Consider the following 13,168-nt stretch of genomic DNA (forward strand, 5'->3'; position numbering starts at 1 on the left):
TTGCAGGACTTGTTCCATCGCTCTTTGCCATATCGCCGGAGCTGATGCTACTCCGAATACCAGTCGATTATACTGGTAAAGACCTTTGTGGGTGTTTATCATGAGATACTTCCTAGAGGATTCTTCAACCTCCATCTGCAAATATGCTTGTGCTAGGTCAATTTTTGTAAAACGCTTCCCTCCAGATAGTGAGACGAAGATATCTTCTATCCTTGGAAGAGGATATTGTACTGTGTGAAGGACTGGGTTCACCGTCACCTTGAAGTCCCCACAGATGCGAACCTTCCTTGGCTCCTCAGACTTATTGTTTAACATTTTTTTCATGACAGGAACGATGGGTGTCACCCACTCGCTCCAGTCTACCTTAGATAACATGCCTGCATTCTCCAGATTCTCCAGCTCTGCCTCGACGGCTGGGCGAATTGCATATGGTACCGGTCTTGCTTTGAAAAACTTGGGAATTGCATTCTCCTCTATTTTTATCGAGGCGGTTATGCCTTTAAGAGTGCCCAGTTCTTGTTGAAATACCTCTTTGGCGTCAGCTAAGATTGTTGACAATCGTCCAGGAGTGACGTCGTCATCCTTTTTACCAGCCACCGTCAGTGCCTGAATGGAGTGCCAGTCTAAACTTATCTTTCTGATCCATTCACATCCCAATAACAGTGGTCCACCATCTTGCAGAATGTAGAGATACAATTTCCATATTTTCTTGCCGTTGTATTCGACAGGCACCCTTATTTTTCCTCTGGGGTATACTTTTTGCCCCGTATACATCCTCAAGACAATGGATGTCTCTCTCAAGGGTATGTGTGAGAATAGCCGCTTGTAATCTCGTCGATTCATGACGGTTAGAGCTGATCCTGTATCCAATTCCATTTTGACTTGGGACCCTGCTATCGTGAGGGTGACCCAAATGATTCGGTGATCCTCTTTTGCGATTACGTTGTGAAGTTTGAGACAGCTTAGTCTCTTGTTCCCGGATTCACTATCGCTCATCTGGTCTTCGGAACTACTGTCCGTCATCTTTTGTACTTTCCTGTACGGTTCCTTAGTAGCCTTTTTGTTGTCGTTGGTCTTCTTCCCAGACCTGCAAACTCGTGCAATGTGTCCCATCTTTCCGCATTGCCTGCATATTTTGTCCTTGGACCAGCAGTCCTTCTGGTCATGGTTTGTTCTGCCGCAGCAATAACATTTTGCAAATCCCCGTGTCATTTCGTGGGTGCCGTATTCCTGTGGCTTTTGTTGTATTTACGCAGCTCCCCTTGCTGCTGCTTCGTACGATACTGCCACGCTGAAAGCCTTATCTAGCGTCAGCTCTTTCTCTGAGAGTAACCTCTTCTGGGTTCCTTCACTCAGGAGTCCACAGACAAATTTGTCCTGTAAGGTATCTGCCAGTCCTGCTCCGAACTGGCAGTGCTTTGATAGCTTGCGTAGTTCCGTAAGGTAATCAGCATTGCTCTCATTTTTAAGCTGATTTCTCCTGTGGAATTTAAATCTTTCTGCTATCAGCAGCGGTGTAGGATTTAGGTGTTCCTGTAGTGTAGTGTCCGTGTGTTGATAGAGACACTGAAGACAGGAGTTGGTTCATAGGTGTTTACTAAGCAAAGTCTGGAGGGGTACTAACGGATATAACACAATATACAGGCTTATATAGCCCGAGTGGCCATTACCGGCATTACAGCACATATGGGGCTCTTAAAGGCACATACACTACAATTCCTCCCCTTTTAGCTAACCAGTACATCATATTTTAAGTAATTATTAATTATATGTTATAAGAAAATAATATACACATTGCTGTAGTTAATTAATTATAAGTCCGTCTCTCTGGAGGCTTCCTGATTCGGTCCGGATAACGCCTCGGTGGTGTAGTAGTTTCTGGTGGTGTAGTAGGTTCTTTTGGCAAGGCTGATTCGGTTTGAATGCCAGTGTCGGGTTCATCGGGTTCCAATATCACCGGATCGGAGGTAGATATGGGTATCTCTACTTCATCGACCGGCGTACAGAGTTGTGGTGTAGGTTGTCCCTTTTCGGATGACGCTATGATTTGGTCAGCATGGCACCTTATTATGCTTTCTCCGATGTCCACGGTATACATCAGTGGTCCTAGTCGTGTGCAGATTGTTCCAGACTGCCATTTCTCGGTACGGTAGTCCCGGGCCAAAACTTGTTGACCTATCTGGAAGGTTCTAGTTGGCCTTTCATTCATGCCTTGAAACTGCCGGTTCTCCACGTCCCTTCTGATGTTGGGCTTGACCAAATCCAGCCGGCATCTTAGGTTTCTATTGAAGAACATCATGGTGGGAGTTTGGTTGGTAACCATATGTGTTGCATTCCTGTATGCGAACAAGAAGTTATCCACCTTGTGCTGAAGTTTTATGTCTTCATTACCCATGGCCTTTATGGCCTTCTTGAAGGTCTGGACAAACCTTTCAGCCAATCCATTGGTGGCGGGATGGTATGGGGCGGACGTGTAGTGCTTAACCCCATTGTTTTTTAAGAACTTCCTGAATTCTTCGGACACAAATTGCGGTCCATTATCAGAACAGATCTGTTCCGGCAGCCCATTCCTGGCAAATATGGTCCTTAATACTGTGATGGTTTTTTCCGTGGTGGTGGAGGACATCTTTATTACCTCCGGCCACTTGGAGTGTGCATCAACCGCGATTAAGAACATTGAGTCCATAAATGGACCAGCAAAGTCGATGTGTACCCTTTGCCAGGGAGATGAGGGCCACTCCCATGGATGTAGAGGGGCTTGTGGTGGAGCATTTTGGACCTTCTGGCATCCTAGGCAACTCTTGGTCATTTCTTCGATGTCTCCATCGATACCTGGCCACCATACAAACGCCCTGGCTAGGTTCTTCATTTTCACTCCACCCAGATGCCCCTCGTGAAGCTCCTTTAGCACTTTATCCTGGAGTTTGGGTGGAATCACCACTCTGGATCCACACATCAAGGTTCCTCGGCACACTGACAGCTGTTCTCTTCTTTGCGATCCCTTCACTGTTAAATCGTAGACCCGTGAAAGAGTCGGGCCATTTCTCGTTTCCCTTTCAATGGCAGAATTTGTTACTGGTAGACATTCTACTATGGTAGAGTGGAACATCTCCAGTGGGTCTACTGTAGGTGCCTCTTCTACCGTTGGCAACGGTAGGCGCGATAAACCGTCAGCATTCCCATGCTGTTTTGACCCTTTGTATTCTATGTTGTATTGGTGTGCCCCTAGAAAAAGGGACCACCTCTGTAGCCTTTGCGCTGTCATAATGGGAACACCCTTTTTAGGGTTGAATATGGAGATGAGGGGTTGATGGTCAGTCAACAAGGTAAATTTTTGTCCGTGTAGGTAATGGTTGAATTTCTTTACTCCCCATACCAGGCTGAGTGCTTCCCTGTCAATTTGGGCATAGTTACGCTCAGCTGAGTTCAATGAGCGTGACGCAAAAGCTATCGGCCGTTCCGAGCCATCAGGGAATTTATGCGATAATACTGCTCCTATGCCGTAAGGGGATGCATCGCACGCCAGTCTGATTGGCAGTGATGGGTTGTAATGAGCCAAAACTTCTTTGGATGTGATTAAGTCTTTGCATTTATGGAAGGCACGTTTGCAGTCTTCGTTCCATTTCCAAATTACTCCTGTTTGTAGCAGTTCATTAAGAGGGTGTAGAAGAGTTGATTAGTTCAGTAAAAATTTATGATAGTAATTTATTAATCCCAGGAACGACCTTAATTGTGAAACATTTTCAGGTGCTGGGGCTTTTATGACCGCTTCAATTTTTTCAGGTGACTTATGCAACCCTTCCTTATTTATTATGTGGCCACAATATGATATTTGATTTCAGAAAAATTCGCACTTGGGGCGATTTGCTCGTAGGCCCCGTTCTCTCAGCCTAGTGAGCACCTGCTCTAAATTGGCAAGGTGCTCGTTGTCGTTTTCTCCTGTTACAAGGATGTCGTCTAGGTAGCATTGAGTCCCTGGAATCCCTTGGAGGACTTGCTCCATAGCTCTTTGCCAGATAGCTGGAGCGGATGCTACTCCGAAAACCAGTCGATTGTACTGGTACAGACCTTTGTGTGTATTTATCGTGAGATATTTTTTAGAGGCCTCTTCAACCTCCATCTGTAGATATGCCTGTGCCAAGTCAATTTTGGTGAAACGTTTCCCTCCGGATAGTGAGGCGAAAATATCTTCTATCCTCGGAAGAGGATACTGTACCATGTGAAGGACCGGGTTTACAGTCACCTTGAAGTCTCCACAGATGCGAATTTTTCTCTGTTCTTCAGATTTATCATTCTTCAATGCTTTCTTCATGATTGGGACGATGGGTGTTGCCCACTCGCTCCAATCTATTTTAGATAATACGCCTGCCTTTTCCAAATTCTCCAGCTCTGCCTCGACTGCTGGACGAATTGCGTATGGCACCGGTCTTGCCTTAAAAAACTTGGGAATTGCTGTATCTTCCACTTTTATTGAGGCGGTGATGCCTGTAGAAGTGCATCAGCATAGAAATATATATCCACACATATTAGTATAAAGTAAGCACACATACACTCTTAAATAAAAATGGAGTCTGGAACTTTCAGCAGATCAAAATGACTTCGCACAGTATAGCATAAAGGGAAACAAGCAAGACCATATTAGGAAGCGGTTTAAGGAAGAGGATGTGACTCCTTTGTAGCTTGCAGGCTAGACAGTTCCATAAACAAGATAAGCTTAGCAGAACAAAAAGCATGATAACCGAAGGACATGTACTGTAAACTTTCATATGAATGTCCAGAACCAAAGTGAGAGACAAACCGTCTCCATTGTATAAAATTAATTAACTTTATCTAAAGGTATTCCTGCATCATGACTTTTGATTATCTATTGACTAACCTTATCTTAAGACACCGAGGCTCTGCTGACCCTTTAGTCATCTTCTTGTTGACCTTAAACATTCCTTACTCATCTCTTTCTTAATGTTATTAATTGTGTCTCAATACCATACCATGTGATAAAAGGTTTTGATCTTTGTGTATAAAAAGAGGTGTTTTTGTCCATGTATTCGGAGAAGTCACGATAGCCATTGCCTACGTGAAGCTCCCCTTGCTAGCAAGTAGTTAAATAAAGTCTGCCTTTGACGATCACTTTGTTTCACAGAGTCTTATTGAACAGTCGAAACTTCGACAGTTTTCTTGGAGGTTCCACCGAGATCGCTTGCTGCCTTTCGGTAAGTCACGGACGAGGACACCATACTTTGCTAACGACAAATCCTGAATGGCCATAAGTGAGGTTTTCTCACAGAAAAGGATTTCTCTTTAGATACATAGTTGGTGTAGTCTGTTACTTCCGACGGGAGCACTGCGATCTGTTAAGACTCATGTGTGTTTGGAACTTGAGTTAACTTATGTAACCTTTTGCTTCTTTTATCTTGACATTAAAAGGAGGAGGAGATTGCCGGTTCAGGTTTCAAAACTGTCGGACAAAGGGAGACAGCAGAAAGGTCGCGACCAGGTTGAGTTCCGGAATATATGTGAGTGTACTGTGAAGGGATTAGCCTGAAGGATAGACACAGAAAGAAAGAAATAAGGGTACCAGAGGGCCTGTGAAGAGACTAGCTCGAAGGATAGGCAGAGAGTGCACAGTGACGTAAATCTGTGAAGGGACTACCTAGTAATCCCGAAGGATAGATTGGTAGTTAGAATAAGGATAAGCATAGCATAAGGATTCAGGAATAGAACACAACTGTTTTGTAAGATAACGCTTATATGTTATATGCATGTGTAAAATTGTGAAGATTAAAAAAAAAACTGTTAGTGACTGAGTTGATCGACTAGGACAAGGAAGTGCCTGTCTCAAACGCGCAGCCTTAGACCGGTTGTTAAGAGGGGAAATCCCCCACGCGAAGGTCAGGACCCTGAAGTGGGCGGAGAGGCATAAAGGCACTTAGGATCGTGATACTCAGTCATTAGTTGTCAAAAGCTTGTAAAATAAGGCCTCGATCTGTAGAGCGTACCACGCAGATCGAGAAAACTGTCGGATTGTAATTTAGCTTTTGTAGAAAGCCTGCATAACTGTACCTACGTTATTTCATGTCTGAGTTCTTTTGTGTATCTGTTTGGACCTTCAAGTTATTCCTTAGTATTTTTCTTGACTGTTATTATTGTATGTTATTGTTCATCGCTGTCAGCAGTTTGGTCATCCTGTAGGGGTCGTAAGAGGGTTGAGGGTAAAACTTGCGACCCAGAACAAGTGCAGCTAGTGGAAATTGAGAACTAACTAGGATGGGAGCTGCACAAAGCAAGGTCCCCGAAAGGGGAACCCCAGCTTTCCATATTTTTCAAAATTGTGGCCGATCATCCACAAATGATTTACCTAAATGGTCTAATTGGACCAAGAATGACAAATACCCATTCCCTATAGACGGAACCTTTAATTTAGACAGAATAACATGTCTAGAGAATTGCCTCGTAACTAGAGACCCGCAGAGAAAAGGAAAAAAAAAGGAAGTAAATTGGTCAGCCTTCTCAGATTGGAAAAAGGAAGCAGAGAGGCGACGCGAACGAAGTATAGAAGTTAGTAAACATAATAAAAAGAGGGATGAGATTAATCAGGAACAGAATAAACAACAAAAAGTTAAACAAATCAGGGTTGGCAGGGTCCACAAAATTTATCCGGAAACAGAAATACCCGAGCCCAGGTTAACACTCGTCCACAGACTAATTGGACAACTAGCAATCCCTGGGGAAATCAAAGTGGCCCAAACGAAGAGTTTGGACAAAATCCAAATTGTTCAGCATGACGTTACTTAGAGCCCACCCCAGACATTGCCCAGGAACAACAGGCTGTGGTACAATTGCCTGCAGTATCATTAAATTCTAAAGAAGAGCCATTTATAAATTTAAATATGAATAGAACACAAGTTGCATTTTTTGGTAGACACTGGAGCAACTAATTCGGTCTTGACTAAACAATATGCAGTAGGAGCACCTTGTATCAATCAGAGTGTCAAATGTGTAGGACTTTCAGGAACAACCCAGACTATGGTATGGCCCACTCCATTGGATGTACAGATGAAAGACTTTCATGAACAGCATGCATTCTTATTATCTGAAGACGTTCCCATCAACTTATTAGGAAGAGATTTGTTGTGTAAAATGAAAGCAGTGATATCATGTATGGAAAAAGGACTGAAGGTATATGTTCCAACTGACAGATGTGGAATGTACCCATTGCAGGTCCACAATTCTCCTATTTTGTATTGTTGGACTAATCATGATGACAACCTCAGTAAACAATTACTGATGGCTGTGGGAGTATTGCAGTATGCCACAAGATCAGTATCAGAATACCAGAAGCAGTTTAATTTGGGACATTGGCATGATAAATTGCACTGTATAGCCTATTATGACAAAACGGGAGAAGATCTAGAAGTGGCAATTAATTACAAGCCCTTTCTGCATCAGAAATATTCACTTAAAATCTGAAGAATTTTAATTGGGCAAGAAGGAATAGCGTCACCAATCTTGTTGACCCAAACAGCATGGGAATTATTCAGGGTAAAAGACTCTAAGCCACACTGTACACTAGCAGTGGCGTATGAATTCAAATCTTCTGATCTAGGACAGATGGTCCTACGCCTATCAAAAGCTGCAGTTCAACAGGAGTGGAGAATAAGTCAGGGTTGGTTCAAGACCTAAGAGCAGTTAACGAGTCTGTTCTCCCTGCCTACCCGGTGGTCCCAAACCCAGCCACCATTCTGACCAGTATACCTCCTAATTCAAGGTATTATACGGTCATTGATCTCTGCTCAGCCTTCTTCAGCATTCCTATTCACCAAGATTCCCAGTTCCTGTTTGCCTTCACATTCAAAGGAACCCAATACACATGGACCAGGCTGCCACAAGGCTATACAGAAAGCTCAACTCTCTTTTCGCAGTGCCTCAAACATGATTTACAGAATATTGTCTTAACCGATGGGTTAACCCTCATACAGTAAGTAGACGACCTGCTAATTGCATCACCTACCCAAGAGGCATTGTGAATCAGTGACTCAGCTTATCACTAAGCCTCGTATAGACATTGTAGAAACTCCTCTGGACAATAGCGATTTTATATTTTATGTGGATGGATCAGCCCTCAGAGACGAAAAGGGCTCGCCAAAAAGTGCATATGCCATTTCCGATGATCATTCAATTATCCAAGTATGCTGACTACCATCTTTCTTTTCAGCACAACAAGCAGAACTGTTTGCCGTTACAAGAGCATGTATTTTAGCTACAGGAAAATCAGTGAATATTTATATTGACTCTCGGTATGCATTTGGAGTCACTCATAATTATGGTCAAATTTGGAAACTTAGAGGATTCCTGACTTCATCAGGATCTACAGTTAAAAATGCTGAACAAATTGATAACCTTTTAAAGGCTCTCCAGTGTCCTAAAAAAAAAAATTGCTGTTATTAAATGCAAAGCAGATACAGGCAATCAAGACCAGGCTTCTTTGGGCAATGATAAGATGGATTTTATTGAATTACCGGTATGTTTAGGATTTAAGTATGTATTAGTTATTGTAGATGTGTTTTCACGATGGATTGAAGCCTTTCCATGTAAAAAAAAAATGATGCAGTTACTGTTGCAAAATGTTTGTTAAAAGAAATTGTACCACGATTTGGTATACCTGCACAACTTTCAAGTGACAATGGACTTCTACTGCAGCTATCATCCACAGTCAGCGGGACTGGTAGAAAAATATAATGGTATGCTGAAGAATAAACTTTCTAAACTTTGCAATGAAACTGGACTTAAATGGGTCGAACTATTACCCCTAGCATTGATGATAATGCGAGCAGCAACTAACAGGACAACCGGACTATCGCCACATGAGATTGTTATGGGACGACCCCTAAGACTGCCATTTTCAGCGGCACTTACGGTTAAGCAAATGGACATCCATAAAATGGATGAGAACATGTTAAACTATTGTATTGCATTAACTAGATGTATTTCCAGCTTTCACCAGCAGGTAAAAGAGGCGCAAACGGAACCAGCGGAAGGAAGGTGCCATAACTTGGAACCAGGAGATAACGTATACGTAAAGGTCTTCAAAAGAAAGAACGGACTACAACCACGCTTTGAAGGGCCATACCAAGTACTCCTGACAACGAACACAGCTGTTAAAAACAAGGAAAGACCGACCTGGATACACGCATCCCATTGCAAGAAAGCACCAGACGGGGACATTTATTTAAAAAAAAAGACTTGAGACGATGAAATTATTGTTTACGCTGTATGTGCTCATTGAGATGGTATACATAAACTGTCAGAGATATATTGAAGAACCCCGAAAGAAACGAGAATTACATGTTAACACTTTTCTGTATATGGCTTACGAGCATGCTAAGGATAGTGGTAGATCTAGTTGCTGGGTCTGTGCCCATATACCCATTCACACCACAGGAGGAATCCCACTAAGATCTATTCCCTTTAATATTTCCGAAACAGCAGAATGGATCATAAGGCAAAATAGTTCAGGCAACACAGACAGAACCATGGATATGATTCAGTGGAGATCAGCAGGTTATAATCTGACCACCTTCCAGGGATGGTATCAACCCAATTATAACCATACTCGAGCGACCCCCTTCCTCTCCTTAATTAACACCTCAGGAGTTGGCAGACCGCAAGGGTCGTTATGCCTTAAAAAGGAGGTCAAGGTAGGGAGGAAGGTTGGACAGAGAATAGGAGAGAGTTCTTGCAATCAAACAGTCACGTGGCAACCACCTATTCCTGGTCTGACCAAGCAGGGAACGTTTTTACTAGAATGGACCAAGGTGTTTAATCAAACCAGTAAGTTGCTATGGGCTGGCGATGCTTTCTGCTTATGGAGGGAGATCAGGACAATCCCTTTCGTGAAGAGATGATACGGTTGGACAAAATACGATTTTAACAATTAGGATAGACAAGAGAGGAGAGACGATCTTAGATAAGGTCAGCCATCAATACAGGTATTATCCCGGGGATGGTCAAAACGGAAATGAAGTCGGTATCCTTAGGCCAAAATTTAAATTTGGCACGAGGACCGACAAAAGGGACTGAAAGAATTAATGTGGGCTATATTGTCCTAGGTAGGACAAAATGGGGGAATGTAGAAGTGCATCAGCATAGAAATATATATCCACACATATTAGTATAAAGTAAGCACACATACACTCTTAAATAAAAATGGAGTCTGGAACTTTCAGCAGATCAAAATGACTTCGCACAGTATAGCATAAAGGGAAACAAGCAAGACCATATTAGGAAGCGGTTTAAGGAAGCGGATGTGACTCCTTTGTAGCTTGCAGGCTAGACAGTTCCATAAACAAGATAAGCTTAGCAGAACAAAAAGCATGATAACCGAAGGACATGTACTGTAAACTTTCAATATTTGCTCCGTTAATTGAAGAACCGTTCCCGTCGTGGAGCGGACCCTCTGGGACACTTCCCTCCCTCTTCTTAGGTCCGAACGCTGCCTGGCTTCGAAGCACCGGCCGCGCCCTGTGTGCTCCACCCTCTCTCTCTCTCTTTGCTTCCCGACTCGCTGCCCGGCCCCGTTGCAGAGCCACCCGATCGAGCTCTAGCCCGCCACAACCCAGGAAGGATCAGTGCACTACCTGCCACCAGCCCGATTAGCTGGGAAACCACAGACTGGAGAACCAAGCCTGGCTCTCGACAGTCTCTCCTGCAATTTTTCAATTCGATGATTTGGAGGGCGGTTGCCCACGGTCGACGCCCGTTTCTCGAGTTTCTTTGGATTTTTTTTTTCTTTCTTCTGGCTCCGACCTTCAATAACGTCGTCTGAGGCGCTGCCGAGTAGCAGGTAAGTTCGTTTCTTACTCGTCGCCAGTATTATGTCCGTGTATAATTGAGACACGGACTGCAGGAGTTGATTATAACAAGTCTTTACTGAATGGAGACAACCTGGAAACTGAAACTACAGAAGCCTGCTAGGGCCTTTTATACAGGGGTGGTCACTGCCAGTACTGCAGTCTGAGACCAGTTATTCCCTTAAAGGTACATACACAACAGAACTACTTTGGTATGGTGTAGTTATATTGCTATGTGGCACACTGTGCATGGGCAGTGCACAGTGCAGCGTCGGACATCTTGTATCCCTCCGCACCATGCGGCAGCACAGAAACAAAGCAAAAATACAGCTAAGTAAAAGCAGTAACTAAAATGAGCTAAAAGTGTCTATTATTTATAGTATAAGAACACAAGGAGACACAACATGGTGGCAGCGGTATAAGTGAGTACAAAATTGTGCTATACGAACTACGAATAAGACAAAAAGTGATTTTATGAGCTGATTGTGAGTGCCGGTGTCTGCGGTGAGAGTGAATCGTACGGGAAACTAAAATGACGGCTGCCGCTGCACTGACTGTGCAAATGCAACCCCTCATGAACTGGGAAGCCGACGATATAGTAGAAGCATTCCGCAAGTTCAAACAGAAATGTGAGCTTACATTGAAAAGCTTCCTGAAGGGTACTACCAATGAGGAAAAGGTTAGTTACATTCTCTTGTGGACAGGAGAAAAAGGTCTAGATTTGTATAATAGCTGGAGTTTGACTGAAGAGGAAAAGGAAAACCCTGCGACAATTTTTGATAAATTCAGCAACCATCTAGAGCCTAAATCCAATCACCGTATACACAGATACAAATTCCAGAGTCTAAGACAGGAACCCGGTGAAACTGCTGACAATTTCCTGACAAGGCTGAGAAATGAAGCCAGCAAGTGTAAATTTAAGGAAAAGGAGGCAAGGCTTGTGGACCAGCTAATATGGGGGTCAGCGCATGTAGAGGTACAGAAAGCCCTGATAGGAAAAGAAAAGCTTGGAATAACAGAGGCTATAGATACTGCGAGAGCTCATGAAGCCATGAAGCAGCAAATGAAAACGCTTATTTCTCAAACGGCTGACATGTGGGCGGCTTCTGAGACGGACAACAGAGTGGATGCAGTGAGAGAAAAGTACAACACACAAAGACATGCACATGACAACGGGAGAAACATGTGCAGAAATTGTGGAAGACCGCACGATTACACAGACAAGAGGAAATGTCCAGCATATGGAACAAGCTGCAACGCATGTGGCAAACTAAACCACTGGGAAAAGAGGTGTAGAACGAAGAAAGGAGGAACATACATCAAAAACAAAGGCGGACAGCAGAACCAGAGAAAGAAACACAATACCTATGCCATGGATGAGCAGGATGATGATGATGATCACGACAATGCACTAAACATCGAAACCATAAAGATACAGCTTCACGAGATGTCCAGAGCGGAAAATACTCCGAGGAGAGAATTGCACACCATCATCCAAATAAAAAAAAAGGTCAAAGGTCGGCCCACAACCATCAACTTAAAGTTGAAACTGGACACAGGGGCTCAGAGCAACATTCTCCCATTGAGACTGTACCAGCAGATCTTTCCCGAAAACCTGAGAGAAGATGGCTACCCGAAAAATGGTTGTTTAAAGGCAAGTAATGTCACGCTGACAGCATACGGGGGGAGTGAGATTAAACAACTCGAAATAACCTTTATCAAAGGGACACATAAAAGAAAGAACATCAACTGCATGTTCTATGTCACCGACACTGAAGGGCCAGCGATCCTGGGATTAAACAGCTGCGAGAAGTTGAGATTGATCTCAGTGCATCACAAGCTGACGGAAACGCCACTGAAGATAGACAGCAACACCCCACTGGAGAACCGCCCACAAATCAAGAGTAAAAAAGACTTGATAGACATGTATCCGGAATGTTTCGATGATACAGTGGGATGTTTTGGAGATTTCCAATACCACATCACCATCGATCCAGAGGTAAAGCCCGTTATCCATGCTCCACGAAAAGTACCCATCGAGCTGAAGACAAAGCTTGAAAGAGAGCTAAAGGAGATGGAAGAAAAGGGAGTGATCGTAAAGGTCACTGAACCCACAGACTGGGTAAACTCAATTGTGGTACGAGAAAAGCCAAACGGGCGTCTCAGAATATGTTTGGACCCCAAAGATCTAAACCAGGCGATAAAGAGGGACCACTATCCCACCCCAACGCTAGAGGAGATTACGCCATCACTGGCAGGAGCCAAGGTTTTCTCAAAACTAGATGCCAGAAATGGATATTGGAACATGAAGTTGGATGAGG

Source organism: Somniosus microcephalus, chromosome 27 (genome assembly GCF_052327205.1).
Source record: "Somniosus microcephalus isolate GS21.2 chromosome 27, FLI_Smic_1.0, whole genome shotgun sequence".
NCBI classification, from domain to species: Eukaryota; Metazoa; Chordata; class Chondrichthyes; order Squaliformes; family Somniosidae; genus Somniosus; species Somniosus microcephalus.